Raw genomic sequence first — 20,925 nt, forward strand, 5'->3', positions numbered from 1 at the left:
CTTCAATTCCCTTATTACTCCTTTGTTCTTCAGGCATCTGAAGATGAGAAAAAAGTCCAGATTAGTTTCTGTTTGGTTATACATGTTGAATAAAGGAATTCAGATTATTTGTATTTCCTGGTTCCTTTCTAGAATTCCAGAATGGAGAAATATATTAATGCTATTCTGCCTCTTCCCTTATCTAGTCAAGACTTCCTGTCTTCTAAATATCCTAAGGAAGCAAGGTGGGTCATCTCAGGCCTATTGATGTAGTCTACCTACCAGACTGAAGCCTGTATAAACAAGTGCTAGGCAATCAAACTCATGTTTGCAAGAGAAAAGGAACCTTTGTTTCAGGAGGTGATATAGCAGAGATATTAACCTTGCATTTAGCTATATTAAAATGCATGTTGTTCAAATGAGACTATTTTACTATGTAATCTAGATCACTCTGTAGAAATTACTGGTACTTATCATTTACCACTCCACCAATGTTTGTTATCTTCTACAAATTTTCCCAGCTTCCAGATCACTGAAAAAGAAATTAAATCGTATTGGGCCAAGACCTCACTAGAAATTCCCCCATTGCACTGTGGTTCCATAACTACTGTTACTTTCTGAGGTCTACCAGTTATCCAGTTTTTAATCTAATATGTGCTACATTGATTTTGTATAGTGCTAATATTTTAATCAGAAAATTATGCTAATTTATTCTCTGGCCATCAAATACTTTTCATTCCCTCCCCACACTAGAATGGAGTACAATTGAAAATGCTGATCAACATAAAATTAGTCAATGCTTTCCATAAAGATTATTTTTGAGAGTTTGGGTTTTTTTAGCTATATTCTCCAAGTGGCCTGTCTCCATTGTTGCAATGTTTTCTAGGTGGCTCAACTCAGAATCTCCTTCCCCTCATCCGTACCAAGGAAGGAGGGATCTTGTAGCCATCTTAGTGGCTGTCTCCCCAGGCCTTGGCTGCTGTGTTTTTCTACAGACAGCCCAGCTGCCCAGCCTACAATTCTGCTGCTCCCACTCCCTGGCTGCAAGCTGAACTCCAGCTCTGATTCCTTGTCACCTTCCAGCCAGGTGGAATAGAACAGTACGGGACATGGACTGTAATCCAATTATCTCCCTTTGCAGGAAGAACTGGAGAGCAAGAGGCACTGCAGACAGGTCCTGGCAGGCAGGGAGACAGGAAACAAAATGCTGAGTACCTGGCTGCAGCAAAAATCCTGAATTCTGTAGCATCTTGTAAAAATACTAGATTCTGCAACCACCTAAGAGTTCTTAAGGCTCTGAGTAAAAGGGGCAGTTCACATATCTTAGGGCTGGTCCACACTAACTCCCCACTTCAAACTTAGATACGCAACTTCAGCTACGTTCTGAAGTCGAAGTATCTTAGTTCGAACTCACCACGGGTCCACACGCGGCAGGCAGGCTCCCCCATCGACTCCGCGTACTCCTCTCGTGGAGCAGGAATACCAGTGTCGACGGCGAGCACTTCCGGGATCGATCCCAGAAGATCGATTGCTTACCGCCGGACCCGGAGGTAAGTATAGACGTACCCTTAGAGTTACTGTTTCAGTACCTCAACAGATTCAGGTAGACATGACTACATCAGTTAACACTCTATTCGTGTTATCGCATTTATGTCTGTAACCATAAGGGCTAAAAAGGTAATTTTTTTAAACATAAAATGAAATCTGGAGCAAGAGATAAATTTCATGGCTGAAAAATCACAAAATACATGAGGTCCTCCTTACTGATCAGCCCTTTTAGCTCTAGTGGTAAATTCCTTTGGATTTTAAGCAGAAAAACCAGGGTTCTAATCCCAGTGCCCCAGGTAAGCATGTGATTGAGTTTTTGTATGCTGGCTGCACTATATAAATTAAGGTATGGTATATCTAGAGTGGATGGACTTCACAGAGCAAACTGCCTTTCTCTGATTCAAAGTGAATCTTTTAACAAGAGATGGGAGACAATTACAGTTAAATGTGGGACGTTTCAAAACTTTGGTTACAAAAGATACAAAGTACTGTAATCCATTTGTAAAACTCTAATTGCACACACTGCTCTCTCCCTGCTGCTGTGGAAAATTAGCAGTGGAACTGGGAAATGTGTAAAGACCCTAGCATTCCAAGAATTCTTTCTTCTTATTGTGGTTGACTTGCTGCTAATGAAAGTGAGGGACTAGCCGTACTGCCTAAACCAGGTCTAGTGGGGAGAAAGCTAAGGCACGCAGCTTGGCCATTGCACTTGCAGCCCAACCTGCTATTCTTGTCTTGTGCTCCCACCCTACAGCTCCACTAATGCACTTCAGTCCTGGCTATTGCTGCCCTGTGCTTTCTCTTTCACCTCAACCAATACCTCAGTATTCCCACACTGGGCCTCTCCTAAACAGAGGTGCTTAGATAGCAAGGTGATAAGCACCTTCTGAAAATCTGAGAGAGAGAGAGAGAGATTCACTACTGATTGTGCAAAACTCTATAGTTCTGTGATGTGCATAAATACATTAGGTCCGCTTGAGAGCACCATATTCACCTCAAGTGTGACCTCAGTCAAATATGAATCCAGATCTGACTCCAGGACTCCTAAGGCTGAAGCATTAGGCTTGCTGCACCCTCTGTTGCCCCCCAGATAGAATACATTCCATTTAAAACTACATTGTGAGCTCCTCCCATAAGTCCAGGAGATGCTTCTCTTTTCAAATATTGCCCCTTTTCAGATATTGCAGCTGTTGAGGCCATTCCTGACAGTCAACCCCAAGATACAGTGACAGATTATATTTGGAAGGTGATAATCAAGGACCCAGTTCCTTCATAAAGTCTCTACTCTAGTTTATTCACTTATTTCTCTATGTGAGGCTCAGAATTTGCAAAGAAAAGATATTCTCTATTAGACAGAGATTTGGGAAAATCCAACAGAAAAACAGGTGTCAGTTGAAATGCAATGCCTGATGCATCCGTCAGCATCTGGAACAGATGTGAGGCATCACTGCAATGATCAGCCTGTGGCAGCTTCCATCAAAAGCACCATCAAAACTGGGACCCATAACATAGTTGTGACACCATCAAGACATGTGTGTTCCAGCTCCCAAATCCCACCCCCACCACCCCACAGTAGAGCTCTGCAAAGAAGTGTTTTGTAAAAATTTCATTGCATTGTTACATTTACATTTACTCTGAAACCTACATTTATATGATTATTATGGCACAAACTAGGTTTTTTTGTTAAAAAATAGTATTAAAATGACATAACAATGAACATTTTGTAACATTTTGAAAAACTCCTGTGACACAATAGGTCAGATGTTTCTTTTTACATGATTGTCACTGGCTAAACATTTCAAGGCATGTTTCTCAGATGGTAGGAGACTTTTTTATTTTCTTTTATGCAGCATTGTGGTAGTGGTGTTGGTCCCAGGATATTAGAGACAAGAGGGTTAAGGTAATATATATTTGTTGGACCAACTTCTGTTGGTGAGAAAGAGACAAGCTTTTGAGCTTACACAGAGCTCTTGACCTGAAGAAGGGCTCTATGTAAACTCAAAAGCATGTCTCTCTCACCAACAGAAGTTGGTCCAATAAAAGATATTACCTCACCCTCCTTGTCTCTCTAGATTATGTCTGTCATTCACTGTCACAGGTAAGGTTCTTGTGTGGATGCTCTGAGGACTTCCATAGCTGCAGATTGGAATAGATCCCCTTTGTGAGTGCTGCTCACAAAGTTCATACTATGTTTAGCTCCATTTCTTTATTATTATTTTTAGATTTTTTGCTAAATGAGATAAATTAGTCAGTCATGTGCTGAAAAAGGCTACAGAGACTGGGAATGGTAAGAACAGCCCTTTGGAGATGGTACCACTTGGAGGCAGATCATAGCAGTCAGATTTGGGGCCTGATTTTCAGAAGGTCTAAGCACTCACAGCTCTAGTTAATGTCAATGGGAAGTGGAGGTGCTTAAGCCGTTGATGTTTTGGAGGCAGGTATTTGGTGCTGTGAGTCTGAGATTGTATTGATCTGTGTTTTCTCCGCTCAAGTCCTGCTGCTGTCACCTGTAGAGCATAAAAGGGGGGTTTCCAAAAGAGGCACAGTGGAATGGAATATTGGTGAAACCAGTTCACACAACAAGCAGTTGTCCTCCTCTGAGCATGATCCTCCTTTTTTGCGTAATGTACATACTACTGCAATGATTGCATTATAAAATTGATTAGAGTGGACTTGGCAGAATTCTAATGATAATGCACCATATTTTTCCTGAATTGGACCTTAAATTTGGACATCAAATGTGACAGTAACTTAGAATTATTTTTGTTTTGCATTGTCCCATGTGTTGGAATGTGCTAGGGGCTACACATAAGGAGTCTGTAACAGTGAACTCTTCTGCTTACCCACCTTATTAACAGGTATTAGAACTTGCACAATTTTATGCAGGGATTTAACAGCTGCCACAAGGGTTGGTCAACAGAAGAGCCTTATTATAGAGCTCTGTGATGCAGTCATCTAGTCACCAGTTAGCTCTGATTCTCTTATCTTTCCATGGTACAAGAAAAATCATGTTGGTGGCACTTTGGAAGCAAAACATGATGCAGTGAATCAGCAGAAAGTCCCTTGGGTCTACAATCACATTCCAATAACCAGGTGGTGGGAGCTGGGCATGTTGCTTTCCAACACATTTGGAACCATTCCAGCTTTTTACAGTCTCCCCTTCCCAGCAGTTTATGTTGTCTTTCCAAACAGAAACTTTTCAAACTTGCTTTAAAATATTCTTTTCTTTTGAATTTGACGCACATTGTGTGTGAATCTTCAAATAAACATTTGTTCTAGTAAGTGCAAAAAACTTCCAGTGGCCATGCTGAAAACTGATTGTGGGATTTATTTGAGTTTTGTGATGGTGGTGGTGGCAGAGGTGTGTAAGGGGTGTTTTCCCTTTGAAATGGGATTGTATTTGTACCTGGATTAAGCTCTCCTGATCAGTGCTGACATTTTTAAAGATGAAAAACAGCACACCAAAGCACTGAAAAGGTAAAAATGAGTTGAAATGGCATTTGGCCAATGTTTATGAATCATTGACTATGATAATAAAATCATAAAAAATAATCACCAAAAGGTAAATAAATTATCTAGTTTACTACTTATTCTCATGTACAGTTTGACACAAAAGCTGAAGCCATGAATGATTTATGCCTGTTTTAACAATAATACTCATTTTACTGAAAGATGGTCAGCACTAAGTTGTGCTCAGGGCTCAGTGCCAGTTGTCGAAAGGTTAATGTTTCAGCAGCAATACATTAAATTATGAATGATACCAGTCCCAAAATGGAAGGTTATTAGTTCAGTCTGCTTAATTAGACCTGCTAGAACTTTGCCATCAACTAGCAGTACCCATCTCTACAGTGTGATAATAGGATTAGAAAATCAGCTGCCAAAACCAGGAAGTTCATATAGCCTGACCTTTCATCATGGCATCTTCTGGGACTTTGTTCTTGTGAGACCCTGGATAACTCCAAGTGGTTAACCGTACTTCCAGCACCTCTGAAGTTACAGCCCAACTAATGCCCACATTGAACAGAGTTTCCAGTTTTATAGTGTTCATGGATACTAGAAGACACAAAGGAGTAATAGTATAGTATGCTAATCTTTCCCTTTGGGAGTCCTGGTAGCCAATTCTCCTGCCAAAGGATGTGAATAACTCTGATAAACTTTGAGAGCTACATGTATAATTTAATGATCCCAGGACTCCTGGATTCAAATATGGCTTAGGTCACTCACCTGTTAAATTAGTTTGTTTTTAGCCTTGTCCCAAATAGTGGATGTCTGGCTACATCCTCCAGTTTGTCATGAGAGAGAGACGGCCCCGCACATATCTGAAGCCAAGATTATACCAGAGTGAAGGCCTCTCCACAAGACGTCCAGAACTGAAATAGTAGGGGTCCATAAGTCGAGACTGAGGCACAGCTGGAATGGGGAAGTGTCCCAGGTCTGGTATAGTAGGATGAGGCAAGCCAGGACAGCAGGGGAGTTAGTGGGTGTTGGTCGATTTATTTGCATAATATTTGCCTGCCTTAAGACTGGTTCTAGCCTGCAGCATGTAGTCCTTTACTTCCACATGTACTAAAATTCACCCCCTTTGCTCACTCATATATAAAAGGAACAACATATAGTCTGTTAGTCTTTTATTATTCAGATTATACAGTGCTTTCAGAATATAAAATGCTAAGTATTACATTATTAATTATTATGATTATGATTATTATTTATTAAATTGTTGGTTACATTATCCTAAGGCTGGAGCCAGAAGGGCACTATACAAAGGTGTTGCCCTGTCTGTGAGATATGCAGCCATGGGAAGCTTCCTGAAGTTATAAGAGGCCAAACTCAGTCTTTTCTGTCTTGTCTTCTCATTCTCCTAGGATGGGACAATTTTGCCATTGAAAAGAGGAAGCTGGAGAAGTGTAAGAACTTTGAGTCTGTGCTCTTTCTATCAGCTGGACGATAACATGCAGAAGTAATTTATTCATCTCCATTCCATCACCCCTCATCAGACTTCAAAGATATTTTATATCACAAATGGGACTGTATCAAATATAGTAATAGAAATTCACCAAAAGATCTGGTCTGCAGAAATAGGCCCATTTGATTCCAGTGGCTCTCAAGTGTCCTGCGACTCTGGGCCCATTTGACTCCACTGACGCTCATGTGCACCTTTCCAGGATTTATATGAAAAGAAAAAGTCTGAAGAAAAAGTACAAGACATTCAAGTCAACATAAGAGACGGCAACAGGTAGGGACTAAATCCCTCTTCTTCATTTATCTTACAGTAGTTCTTCCCTCTCCCTCCTTTAGATTTCCCTAATAACCTCTCCTTCACACCAGCTGATCCTCACTTCTATTTGTGCTTACTGAAATGGGGATGCTGTCATTAGAATGGCTTCATTGGAATAGTAGAGCAGAACCGGTGTTATAGACAGAGAGAAAAGGATAGGGTGGAGGAAAGCGAGAAAAATGGATGAAATGATGGGAGATGTAAGAAATAAAGACAGAGGGGATGGAGTAGAAGGCAGAGAAGACATGGAGAATAAAATATTGTCTATTTATTACAGTTAACTATTATTCATACTGTGTCCAACATGTATTAGGTTCTTTACTGAACAAATAAAAAGATAAGAACATAAGAACAGCCATACTGGGTCGGACCAAAGGTCCATCTAGCCCAGTATCCTGTATTCCGACAGTGGCCAATGCCAGGTGCCCCAGAGGGAATGAACAGAACCGGTAATCATCAAGTGATCCATCCCCTGTTGCTCATTCCCAGCTTCTGGCAAACAGAGGGTAGGGACACCATCCCTGCCCATCCTGGCTAATAGCCATTAATAGACCTATCCTCCATGAATTTATTGAATTCTGTTTTGAACTCTGTTATAGTCTTGGCCTTCACAGCATCCTCTGGAAAGGAGTTTCACAGATTGACTGTGCATTGTGTGAAGAAATACTTCCTTTTGTTTGTTTTAAACCTGCTGCCTATTAATTTCATTTGGTGATCCCTAGTTCTTGTGTTATGAGAAGGAGTAAATAACACTTCCTTATTTACTTTCTCCATGCCAGTCGTGATTTTATAGACCTCTATCATATCCCCCTTTAGTTGTCTCTTTTTCAAGCTGAAAAGTCCCAGTCTTATTAATCTCTCCTCATATGGAAGCCGTTCCATACCCCTAATAATTTTTGTTGCCCTTTTCTGAACCTTTTCCAATTCCAATATATCTTTTTTGAGATGGGACAACCACATCTGCACGCAGTATCCAAGGTGTGGGCGTATCATGGATTTATATAAAGGGAATATGATATTTTCTGTCTTATTATCTATCCCTTTCTTAATGATTCCCAACATTCTGATGACTTCGGAGTTCCATGTCTAGGTGCCAAAGAGCATTGTAGTAGACTAGACAGAAGTGGAGAAGGGAGGAAGTGAAGAGGGTTTAGGTGGAAAAATAAGTTCAATTTTAGGCATGTTTACAATAAGCCATCTAATAGGAATTGTCAGATGCAAGCTGCAGTGTGAGCTCCAGGTCCCCTGATTCAGTTAGAACATAGTTGTTCTCTAACTCAGTTACAACAGTTCCAGTTTGTAATCTTAAACCTTAGACATATCCACAAAAGAGGGGAGGACAGAGGATATGAATTAGTGCAAACCAGGTCAACTCTGTAATGAGCACTTCCCTTGCCAACCAGGGAAGCAGTAGCTAGCTGTTCATGTGTGGTCATTCTAATTTATTGTTGATCTTATTAAAGCCCAGTTCCACAATAATCGTATGCCCAGGTAAATGCAGAAAAAGAGCCTGATGCCCTCAAGCAACCCATAAATAGCAGGGTGAAGACAAAGTGTTTATTACTCAGCCTCATGAAGGCCATATAAGTGATCTCTCAGGGGGTGGAGCTGTGTGTCCCAGCTGCTAATACTCCAGCTTAGCTTTATTGCTCAAAACACTCTAAACATGGAAATCATTGTAATAGTTGATTTAATCTGACAGAGCATCCTATGGAAACTTCAGTTTTTTCTTCCAATTCTTTTCACGGTAAACAGGATCTCTGCCCTTCTTGTCTTCCTTTCACAAGATCTCTTGCAATATCATTACCCTCAGAAAAACTTCCAGGGACTATGTCTATATAGCACTCTGATCTGCAGGCAGGGCCAGTGCAACCCATTAGTCAACGTAGGCGGTCGCCTAGGGCGCTAACATTTGGGGGGTGGCATGTCGGGTCCTTCAGCGGCGACTGCAGCGGCCAGATCTTTGGCTGCCCCGGGCGGCGGCGGCATTTAGGCGGAGGGAGCTGGGGCAGGGGGACGCGGGGAGGGCCGCCTGCAGCAAGTAAGGGGGGGGGGCGGCATGCAGGGGAACTCCTCGCCCCAGCTCACCTCTGCTCCGCCTCCTCCCCTGAGCATGCCGCCCCGGTCTGCTTCTCTCTCTCCCAGGTTTGCGGCGCCAAACAGCTGATTGGCGCCGCAAGCCTGGGAGGTGGGAGAAGTGGAGCAGCGACGGCGTGCTCGGGGAGGAGGCGGAGCAGAGGTGAGCTGGGGCGGGGAGCTGCCGCATGGCTCCCCAGGCCGGGGGGAGCTGCCGCGGGGGGGGGGGCGCCTCAGGGCGGAGGGAGGTGGGTGGGGAGCTGCTGCGGGGGGGCGCCTTAGGGCGGAGGGGGGGGGCGGAGAGCTGCCACAGGGCTTGGGGGAGGGGGTGCAAGGTGGAAGTTTCGCCTAGGGCGCGAAACATCCTTGCACCCTCCCTGTCTGCAGGCAACTAACCAATCCAGCTGCAGTCTTCAATTACAGCCATCATTTGGACTATGGTTGATTCCCCTTTCAAATTATAATCAAAATTAAAGTTTCTTTTTGAATACATGCACTCCTTGTAACACCCATTCATTCTTATCCACTCACACACATATGGGCACACACTCTCCCCTCTGGAAAATCCATAAGCTTTTCCTAAAGGAATCTATTTTTTAGCTCCTCTGTCACCAGATACTTTCAGTCCTTCTCATTTACATTCTTTAAGAAAGAGAACCAATAATTCTGAAAGCTGATTAAATGTGGAAAAATGAATTTGTTCTACTGTGAATCCAGCAGAGAGAGATTCAAGTGGAAATTCTGTGTCTGAGCAGGAAAACTATAATGCTGCTGTTCTTGTGAGTAATTTATACTCTCGAAGTATGTGTAAACCAACAAGAGTTCTCCCCCATTGATCCTAGTCTTAGTCACTCATTGACTCCTCCTAGGCACATTCTGCCACCTTTTCCCCCAGCATGTCATAGGAGAGCTGCAGTGGGACACCTTGTTTCAGGTTAGCCACAGGACTCCAGCTGAACCGGCATTCGGTGGAACACCTCACTGGAATTGCTCTGAAGAGTTCATCACTTTCAGAAGAATTTTAACTTTCATTTAAAAAAAAAAAGGTTCTTCGTTGTGAAAAAAACCCTTTCTTGTTATGAATCTGTGCCGCACAATCTGAGACTGCACATACATAGCCAGAAACAGTAGCTCAGAGAGGGGTGAACTGTCCCATTTGGGTACTAAGTTGGAAGCTTTATGTTGACAGTTTAAAGGACAACACAGCTAATTATTCCCTGCTAAGACATAGATACATGTAGAATGGATGATGTGGTATAAAGGTTCTATCACTATGACTTTGGGGTGGCCCCATTATTTACAAGTGGTGACACTACAAGTGAATTATGCAGGTTACCCCAAGTGTTTGCTGATAAAACCTTAATATCATATAATTGTGTCCTGTATAAAACCTATGTTATAGAAAAGCAATTTTAGGAAGGTTTAGAGTTTTATAGGTTTTATTGGAACTGTTTTTTTGTATCTCTCTTCTTGTAAACCCAGGTGCCTTTGTTACCATGCATCCAATTGCACAAGACAAGAGGGACCCATAAAAATGTCTAAAAATGACATAAAATAGCTTTCATAACTAAAACGTCACATTTAAAGTCAAGAAATCTCAGCATCTTCCAGGTTAGAAGCAGGTGCTGGGTCCCCATGGAAAGCTGCAAGTCTTCTCTTTCCAGTGGGATAAAGCTCCTTTTTCTAGTTCTATGGTCTTGCAGGATATTGGGTTTTAACATCCATTATATTTTTATGTATAGAAAAGCTGTCACTAGCCCCACCTGGGATATTTTGGGAGGAAATTCTCCTTTCGTGGAGGAGGAAAACACTTCTCTGCCAGGTTGATTTATTTTTTATCTCAGCCATTTGAATCTGTTGAGAGGTTTCAGTTGTTAAAATAAGTCTTGAATAAGTGAGCAGAGGGCAATTGAGAGTGGTTAAAGGAGCAAGATAACTATAAATATCATGTGGTTCCGCAATTTGTCATATAGCTATCATCTCCATCTATATTCTTTGCATATTTGTACACAAGCATTTACAAAAATGTAGGGCTGTTGATTAATTGCCGTTAACTCACGCAATTAACTCAAAGCAATTAATCGCAATAAACAAATTAATCACGATTAATCGCAGTTTTAATCACACTGTTAAACAACAGAATACCAATTGAAATTTATTAAATATTTTTTGATATTTTTCTACATTTTCAAATATATTGATTTCAATTACAACACAGAATACGAAGTGTACAGTGCTCACTTTATATTTTTATTACAAATATTTGCACTGTGAAATGATAAAAAAAGAAATAGTATTTTTCAATTCACCTTATACAAATACTGTAGTGCAGTCTCTTTATCATGAAAGTGTAACTGACAAATGTAGATTTTTTTTGTTACATAACTGCACTCAAAAATAAAACAATTTAAAACTTTAGATCCCACAAGTCTACTCAGTCCTACTTCTTGTTCAGCCAATCACTAAGATAAACAAGTTTGTTTACATTTACAGGAGCTAATGCTGCCCTCATCTTATTTACAATGTCACCAGAAAGTGAGAACAGGCGCTCGCATGGCACTATTGTAGCCGGCATTGTAAGGTATTTATGTGTCAGATATGCTAAACATTCGTATACCCCTTCATGCTTCGACCACCATTCCAGAGGACATGCGTTCATGCTAATGACACATTAAAAAATGTGTTAATTAAATTTTGATTCAACTCCTTGGGGGAGAATTGTATGTCTCCTGCTCTGTTTTATCCTCATTCTGCCATATATTTCATATTATAGCAGTCTCGGATGATGACCCAGCACATGTTTGTTTTAAGAACACTTTCACAGCAGATTTGACAAAACACAAAGAAGGTACCAAAGTGAGATTTCTAAAGATAGCTACAGCACTTGACCCAACATTTAAAAATCTGAAATGCTTTCCAAAATCTGAGAGGGATGAGGTGTGGAGCATGCTTTCAGAAGTCTTAAAAGAGCAACACTCCGATGCAGAAACTATAGACCCAAACCACGAAAAAGAAAATCAACCTTCTGCTGGTGGCATCTGACTCACATGATGAAAATGAACATGCATTGGTCCACACTGCTTTGGATCATTATCGAGCAGAACCCATCATCAGTATGGACGCGTGTCCCATGCAGTGGTGGTTGAAGCATGAAGGGGCATACGAATGTTTAGCATATCTGGCATGTAAATACCTTGCAATGCCAGCTACAACAATGCCATGTGAACGCCTGTTCTCACTTTCTGGTGACATTGTAAACAAGAAGCAGGCAGCATTATCTCCTGCAAATGTAAACAAATGTGTTTGTCTTAGTGATTGGCTGAACAAGAAGTAGGACTGAGTGGACTTGTAGGCTCTAAAGTTTTACATTGTTTTATTTCTGAATGCAGTTATTTTTTGTACATAATTCTATATTTGTAAGTTGCACTTTCATGATAAAGACATTGCACTACAGTACTTGTCTGAGGTGAATTGAAAAATACTATTTCTTTTGTTTGTTACAATACAAGTATTTGTAATCAAAAGTAAATATAAAGTGAGCACTGTACACTTTGTATTCTGTATTGTAATTGAAATCAATATATTTTAAAATGTAGAAAACATCCAAAATATTTAAATAAATGGTATTCTATTATTGTTTAACAGCACGATTAATCACAATTAATTTTTTAATTGCTTGACAGCCCTACAAAAATTTTATTGAATTAAGCCTCACAATTCCCCTCTGCTTCTCCCGGCCCTTCCCCAAGGTCAACTAGAATTATTGTCTGTATTGTACAGAAACTTAGGGCACGTCTACACTTAAAACGCTGCATCAATGCAGCTGCACTTAAGCAAAGATGCTACTACACCGATGGGAGCGCCCGCCGTCGGTGTCGTTATTCCACCTCCATGAGAGGCAACAGCTACGTCAATGGGAGAAACTCTCCCATCTAATAGCACTATCTGCATGGGGATTTAGGTCAGTATAACTACCTTACTATGGGGGGTGGATTTTTCACACCCCTGACCAACGTAGTTATACCAAAATAGGTCTGTAATATAGACTTGGGCTTGTACAAAGTCTGTCTGGCTATATCTCTGTTTTAGGCATTTGTAACTTACCTGTCAACATTGTATCTTGGCGCTGCAGGCCAGACAGTGAATCTGAGGGACTACAAGTCCTGACTCCAAGTCTTGTGGCTAAGGTACAAAATCATTCTTCCGAAGAAGTGGGCTGTAGTCCACGAAAGCTTATGCTCTAATAAATTTGTTAGTCTCTAAGGTGCCACAAGTACTCCTGTTCTTCTTTATTCTTCCTTCTGCAACCATGCTCATTAATATGTTGTTAAATGATTTTGCACACAGTTGGCCCCTTCCACTGACCAGATGTGTTCAAAACTAGCTTTGGAAAGAAAGATGTTTGGACTGTGCTTTAGTGGAGTGATGATGGGACAGGGCTTTTCTTTTTCTTTCTCGCTGCAGGGCATGATTTCCCCTCCCCCCTTCTCTCTGAGGAAACAACAGTTAGCAGAAAACTACAGAGAAGGTTCATTAGGAAACACTAGCATGACATTAACAGGAGAACCCTGCTAAGAAATGCGGTGGATAAAGAAACGATCGATCCAGCAGGGGTCGATTTATCGCATCTAGTGAAGATGCAATGAATCGACCACCGAGCACTCTTCCATCGACTCCAGTACTCCACTGGAGCAAGAAGTGCAGGCAGAGTCAATGGGGGAGCGTCAGCAGTCAACTTACCGCAGTGAAGACACCGCGGTAGGTAGATCTAAGTACATCGACTTCAGCTACGTTATTCACGTAGCTGAAGTTGTGTAACATAGATCGATCCCCCTCCCCCCCAAAGTGTAGACCAGGCCTAAAAACACAAAAGCCGTGTCTACACAAAGAGTTAGTGAACAACAAGCTAGGGTGTAAATCCACAGCACGCTAGCCTGCTGCATGTTAACTGTCCATGTGGACTGTGCTACCATGCACTCAAATTTTCCTACTGCACTTTTACCTACTGCTGTTTGAAATCTCAGTAGATAAAAGCACACTACAGTATGTCTACACTGCAATTAGACATCTGCAGCTGGCCTGTGCATCCTGACTCAGGCTTGCGGGTCTTGGGATAAGGGTGTAGACATTTGAGCCCAGGTTCTGGGATCCTGCAAGGTGGGAGGGCCCCACAGCTAAGGCTTCAGCCCAAGCCAGAATGTCTACACCACAATTAAACAGTACCCTAGCCCAAGCCCCACGATTCTGAGTCAGCTGGGATGGGCCAGCTGTAGGTGTCTAACTGCAGTGTAGACGTACCCTAAGGAACTTTTAGTGTGCAGGGTTCCTACAGACAGTTAATGTGCAGCAGGCTAGTATGATGTAGATTTACTAACTCGCTATCTAGACAAGCCCTAAGGCAGAAAGTGATACAACAAACAAGAAAAGGTATCAGAGGATGATGACCATGGAATTAATAAGTCATGGCCTATGGTTTTGGGGGAGTTGTTTTGTTTTAAGTTATACACACTATACTCCCTCTCACAAATCAGCCCACTTATCTCCCTTCCACACCAATTGCCACCTTTAATTCCAGTGTCTTTATCCTCCCCCTTTCCAGTTCAACTCCCTCCCTCCATATAAGTGAACAGTTCACTCATGAGACAAATAAACAAAATAGCCAAGTAGAAGATTAGAGACACAAGGTGGGTGAGGTAATATCTTTTATTCAGTCAACATCTGTTGACCAACACAGCTACAGCAACACTGCATACAACAATTGAAGATAACAAATTTTGCTGTCTGAAATGGAAACACCACAACATGAAGAAAAAGGAAGCAAAATGTAACAGTGACATCTACTTCCTGAGCAAATGCCAGAAACAAAACATCTTCCCCAGAGGTCTCACCATCTATAGCCTTCAGACCGCTACATACAACTCCAAATGTGCTGAACAGCTCTGCAGATGGACTTCCGAAAACCAAGGAACCACTTACTACACCTCACGTTCTCCAGAAGGGACTACCACAGACAAGAAATCATCATATGCTTCTACACACAGGAAGGGGGAAAAAATCAGGAAACATACCTGGAAATCATGCAAGAAACACAAAACAACAAAACCCCACCTGATGACACCCATCCAACACAAAAACAAGAAGTGGAAAATACCAGTTGGTCCAATAAAAGTTATTACCCTAACCTCACCCTCCTTGTCCCACTAATATCCTGGGATCAACAGGGCTAAAACAACACTGCATACAACAATATAAGTAGAAGATTAGTTAGCTAATTTCTTGTAGATATTGCAGAAACAAAAGGTCTTGAGGAAGAATTTAAACATCTGTGTGGGCAGCTCAGGAAGAGTGGTGCATGTATGGGGGAACCAAGGAAGTTAGGATGGGAGTGAGCAGTTCCCGAGGAGTCCCACTCAGTCAGGCTCCATACAGAAAGCATCTGTGGCTGCTTTAAAACTTTGAGTGTTTCTCTTTTTTCTCACACACCAGCTCTAAGTGGTAAATGTGCCTGTTAAAGTGCTAATGTCCTGCAAGTGGAATCCCACCTCCAAGTGTATTAGGATAATGAGTTCACACCTAACTAATGGAGACTTAATAGACTCACTAATGGGCCACCTTTTCCCCAACAGTTTATGACCTCTTAGGATGGTAGTTGTTAAGGGAGGAAAAGGTTGAAGGATGAGCTCTGTCCTACAGCCTATGCAGCCAGCTCTCTTTGTGTCTCTGGCCTCCTTGACTTGCTCTGGCTCTTAAGGCAGTTTCCAGGGACACCATCTCCCTACCTTTCTGGAGGAAAAGTAAACATTTTGAGGCTCCTGTGTCTTTATTAAACATTTCCTTTTAACTGCATACTTTGGCTCTGTGCCCAACTACAGGGAGAAAGCTTCCACAGAGCAGCACAAGCCCAGAGCCCTGCCACATGGTTCCCAGGATAAATACTCTTTGAAAAGTCAAGCACCTGTGTTGGAGGCTCCTCCCTTAGTTGATACCTGCAGGGGGTTTCCCAACTCTCAAAGGCCAGGCAAACAAATTCCTAGGAAGTCCTCTTGATTCCTTGTGTGACTGATCCTCAACATACGTTTGGAGAAAAAAATAGAGAGGCAGGACCAAGGCAGCCATTATGCACTGGGGTAGGGTGACTAGACAGCAAATGTGAAAAATCAGGATGGGGTGGGGGGGTAATAGGAGCCTATGTAAGAAAAAGACCCCAAAATCAGGACTGTCCCTATAAAATCTGGACATCTGGTCACCCTACACTGGGGAAAGATGACTGAACCCACCTAATTCCAAATGCTAACAGCTGGAGATAGGGATCCAATCTGGCGGGAGGGAGGGAGAAAGGGGGCAATTTACCTAAGGGAGCTAAAGTTATATACTGATGTCAGGGGTAAAGGGTGGGCATGATAGAAATAAAAGGGGATTAATCCAAATGTAACTGTAGATAAAAAGCCCAAACAATTTCTTAAATCCACAGCAGCAAGGGAATTTATGCTAGTACTTATTGTGCTCATGCACCCCCATCCACAACTGACAAGCAATTTTATTGGGTCTCAAAGTCCCATTTAACTTAGGGTCTGTTCACACTTCAAGTATAACTATGTGCTAGTACAGCTGTTGTTCATGATCTAACACATGGGTTCTCAAACTGGGGGTCAGGACTCCTCTGGGGGTTGTGAGGTTATTACATGGGGGGGTCACGAGCCTCCACCCCAAACCCCGCTTTGCCTCCAGCATTTATAATGGTGTTATAAATTAAAAACACATTTTTATATCGTTAAGGGGGTGGTCACACTCAGCAGCTTGCTATGTGAAAGGAGTCACCAGTACACAAGTTTGAGAACCACTGATCTAACATGACTTTTTCTTGTTAGTGTAGTTGGGACAACATGGTTCTTTAGCTGTGCTAGGCAGGAGCGCCACCAGCTTTTCTGCCGCCCTAGGGCAGCAGAAGGTCCCGCCCCAAAATGCCGCCCCCCACAGAGGCGGTGGAAGGTCCCACCTCCGAAATACCGCCGCGGTCGCCGCCCCCCAAATTGTAGCACCCTAGGCCTAGGTCGCCTAATGGGTTGCGCCGGCCCTGGTGCTAGGGAACAGTGTTACAGACTAAGTCTTGATCCAGGAAAAGCATGTAGGGAGAGAGAATCTGCAGGAATGTATAGGAAGAAAAGGGGGAGAGAATCTTCAGGAATGGGCTGGAGGAAGGAGAGAATGAATGCAGAAATGCATAGGAGGAGGAAGAGAGTGTGTGTGAGAGAGGGAGTCTCCAGCCAGCCAGGCAGAGAGGGAGGGAACACGTATGAAAGACACAATGATGTCAGCATTTCCTTGTGGATCGGTCATGTGGTGCTTGCCAGGTAAACAGTCTAGAAATAGATGAGAGGAAAGCAGCGTATGGCGTGTAGAGCAGGGCCAGAGGAGCTCAGGCTCCTTCACCCTTTCCTTTCCTTTCCTTTCCTTACTGCTGCATCTTACAGGAACAGCTTTCCATGGCTCTAGCAAGATTCTCTAGAGTAGAATTAACAAAAAAACAAACAGAGAAATAAAAGACTAAAGATTGATTTAAGATCTTAAATATTTAATGATCATTTTGATTTGAAAACACTGACAAATTAAAGGAGGTAGATGTTGTTACTTTACAAGACCTTGGTTACAGCACATCCATTTCAGCCCCTCTTGCACTGGAAGGGTTATATTACCCCGAAGAGGAGACAGCTGGGGGGCTGGGAAGGTTCTGATTTAGGAAAGCATAATGATGATGTTTCTTTTCAGCAAGGGAAGAGAAAACTTTAAGGGGACTCAGTGGAAAAGATTCCAACTGCTGAAGGGACTTGTTAAAGTGGAAGGAAATAAATTGTTCTCAGAGCTGAGAGGGTGAACCTCAGGGAACAACTTAAAATGAGATAATTTATAGCAAACATGAATTTTATTTAATGAGTTATTTCATGACATGTATCTCGCAAGTGAGGTCACAGCAGATTATGCATATGAAGCTCGTGAAACCCCAAGAACAGTCTCCTCTTCAATGTGCCATTTACCTCCTTCTCTTCATTCAAATCCCTCCTTAAAACTGGCTCCTTCTGTGGTGCCTTTCAATGTAATCCACTAATTACATTATTAACAACAACAAAAAGCTACCTGTGCTGCTTGGAGACTGCACCTTCTAATCCCTGGTCATGCAATTTATAATGTCTGGACTGGACTGACTGGCAGTTGAGAGCTTGGTCTTTAAAGGTCCTGTGTGTCCTCAGTTCCCATTGATTTTAGTGGAAGAAAAAGATGCTCAGCACCTTGCTATTAGTTTGTCAATTGCTGGGGGCAAGGGATCCTATGTTCTCCAAGTGTTACAAAGTATCCTGCACAGCGTTGGGGCCCAATAATTATATGTAAACCATTTTGGAGTGGCAGAGGGAAACTGAAAGAATAGAGAGCTGGGGGGAAGGTTAAACCAGGGACAGTTTGATGACTAGCTGGTCTTTTCCTGCCCAGCAGTTTCTCTGCCCAGCAGTTTCTCTTACCCTACAAACCCCCTCACAAAACAAAGCTTATATAGAGAGCATGCCCCTCAAATGCCTTGTATTCTGACTGTGGAGATTAGTGGTAATTTTACAAGGCCTCAGAGTTGGACTGCAGGGTGCAGCACTCCCTTGAAAGGGAACAGCAGACACTTCCCTTGGAAACAAGTTTCCCCTTTACAGCAGTTTATAGCTGCTGGAGCAGTGTCAGATTGTGGCAGAAATATACTGTCCGCCTTTGGGTTGAAAGATGGATACTTGACACCTCTCTCTGTTACTGAAACACATCACCCAGACAAGACTCCCAGATCCTAGTATAGTTATTTTTTGAAGCATTATGTAATTGGATTGCATGGTCAGGAGTGCTTCCTTAACAAGCCTTTCAGCAAGCCTTCTGCGTTTGCCTCAGCCAATCCTCAACTCTTACACACGTACTCACACACACTCAGTTTAGAGTAAACTTGCTGCAAAATACAGTTAGGAAACAGATGAAACCAAGGCACTGAACAGATAATCTGCTCCCCTTACTATCTGGGATTTCTGGAGGGTGATTCTCAGAGCACAATCCAGTGTCTTACTGTGCAAAAACAAAAACAAAAACTGGGGAGAGGAGGAAGGAGGACAGCTAGCAGTAGCTTTCTGAACTGAAAGAGACCACTAACCCTAACCCTTTACCCTCCCTGAGGTGAATGTCTTTAAAAGAAAGATTGCCATTGGTCCTATCTGTTGCATTCAAACAGTGTGAGTGGGCAAACATGGGTTTTTGTTTTCTATTTTCCTGTCCTCTCATCACCACTCATAGGAGCATAGATTTTGCCATACCATATCAGACCATTGGTTCAGCAAGTCAGGTATCCTGCCCCTGGCCCATGCCTGATGCCTCAGAGAAAGGTGTAAAATCCCCATAGGCTATTTAGCCAATTATGCAATACAGTACAAAGTGGGTGGGGAAGGAGGGGAAAAGCCTTACTGATCCCTGTCTTTTATTCCTGTTCTATAAGTTTTATCAGCCTCTTACCACTACTGTCGTATATTGGTTATCACTGTGCTGAGTCATTCCATCCTGTTTGGGAGGGACAACTGACGAGTGGCAGCAGCTACAGAAGCTATTATAGTTTATATATATATATAAAATTTTTTTTAAGTGTGAGCTTTTGCTGGGACCAGAGGATTCAACTGGGACTGTGCCAAGAGATACACTCTGGTGGGCAGTAGTTCACATAGATGCAGAATACTACAAACCTACTAGTCTCTTATTGCAGGAAGGAGAAAAATATCACCCCCAATCCTACATGAATACGGTTGGCCTTCTATCCCTATCTGAATCCAAATCAAAATTGTTTCCTAATTTCCAAAATGCACCCTGGTTCTGCTCCATCCTCCTTTTCTGTCTGTTCCCTGCATCCTTCCAGTCTTGGCCTTTTCTCCCTGTGGCTTGCAACTCTTGGTGAGGAGTTAAAAGTTTTGTTTGTACTTAATCGATGATTGACTCTCACTATAAATGTTTTTGATACTACTGTCTGTAAGAAGAATGCTTTAAAAAACTATAAAACTAATGTTATTTCTAGGGCTGTCAAGCGATTAAAAAATAAATTGCACTGTTAACAGTAAGAGAATACCATTTATTAAAATATTTGTGGATGTTTTCTACATTTTCAAATATATTGATTTCAATTACAACAAAGAATACAAAGTATACAGTATTCACTTTACAAATATAGCACTGTAAAAACCAAAAGAAATAGTATTTTCCAATTCACCTAATACAAGTACTGTAGTGTAATCTCTTTATCATGAAAGTTGAACGTACAAATTTAGAATAATGTAGAAAAAATAACTGCATTCAAATATAAAACAATGTAAAACTTTAGAGCCTACAAGTCCACTCAGTCCTACTTCTTGTTCAGCCAATCGCTCAGACAAACAAGTTTGTTTACATTTGCAAGAGATAATGTTGATCCCTTCTTGTTTACAATGTCACCTGAAAGTGAGAACAGCATGGCACAGTTCTAGCCTGTTCTCAAGATATTTACGTGCCAGATGCGGTAAAGATTCATATGTCCCTTCATGCTTCAACCACCATTCCAGAGGACATGCATCCATATGACACGTTCTGCTCAATAACGATCCAAAACAGTGCGAACTAATGGATGTTCATTTTCATCATCTGTGTCAGATGCCACCAGCAGAAGGTTGATTTTATTTTTTGGTGGTTCGGGTTCTGTAGTTTCCACATCGGAGTGTTGCTCTTTTAAGACTTCTGAAACCATGCTCCACACCTCATCCCTCTCAGATTTTGGAAGTCACTTCAGATTTTTAAACTTTGGGTCAAGTGCTATGGCTATCTTTAGAAATCGCATATTGGTACCTTCTTTGCGTTTTGTCAAATCTGCAATGAAATTGTTCTTAAAACAAACAACATGTGCTGGCTCATCATCCTAGACTGCTATAACATGAAATATATGGCAGAATGTGGGTAAAACAGAGCAGGAGACATACTATTCCCCTTCCCCACCACACCCGAGTTCAGTCACA

The 20,925-nt window shown here is 42.0% G+C and overlaps 1 protein-coding gene across 2 annotated transcripts in view; it reads left to right on the forward strand.

Annotated features, from left to right (window-relative positions):
- Window positions 1–20,925, forward strand: part of ZFHX3 (zinc finger homeobox 3) — a 345,739-nt gene that overhangs the window by 22,184 nt on the left and 302,630 nt on the right. For both annotated transcript variants that reach the window (XM_065567681.1, XM_065567684.1), the window contains exon 2: window positions 6,393–6,763. The gene's annotated coding sequence lies outside the window, so the exon portion shown is untranslated. The remainder of the gene's footprint in view (window positions 1–6,392; window positions 6,764–20,925) is intronic.

The sequence above is a fragment of the Chrysemys picta genome, chromosome 14 (assembly GCF_011386835.1).
Source record: "Chrysemys picta bellii isolate R12L10 chromosome 14, ASM1138683v2, whole genome shotgun sequence".
NCBI classification, from domain to species: Eukaryota; Metazoa; Chordata; order Testudines; family Emydidae; genus Chrysemys; species Chrysemys picta.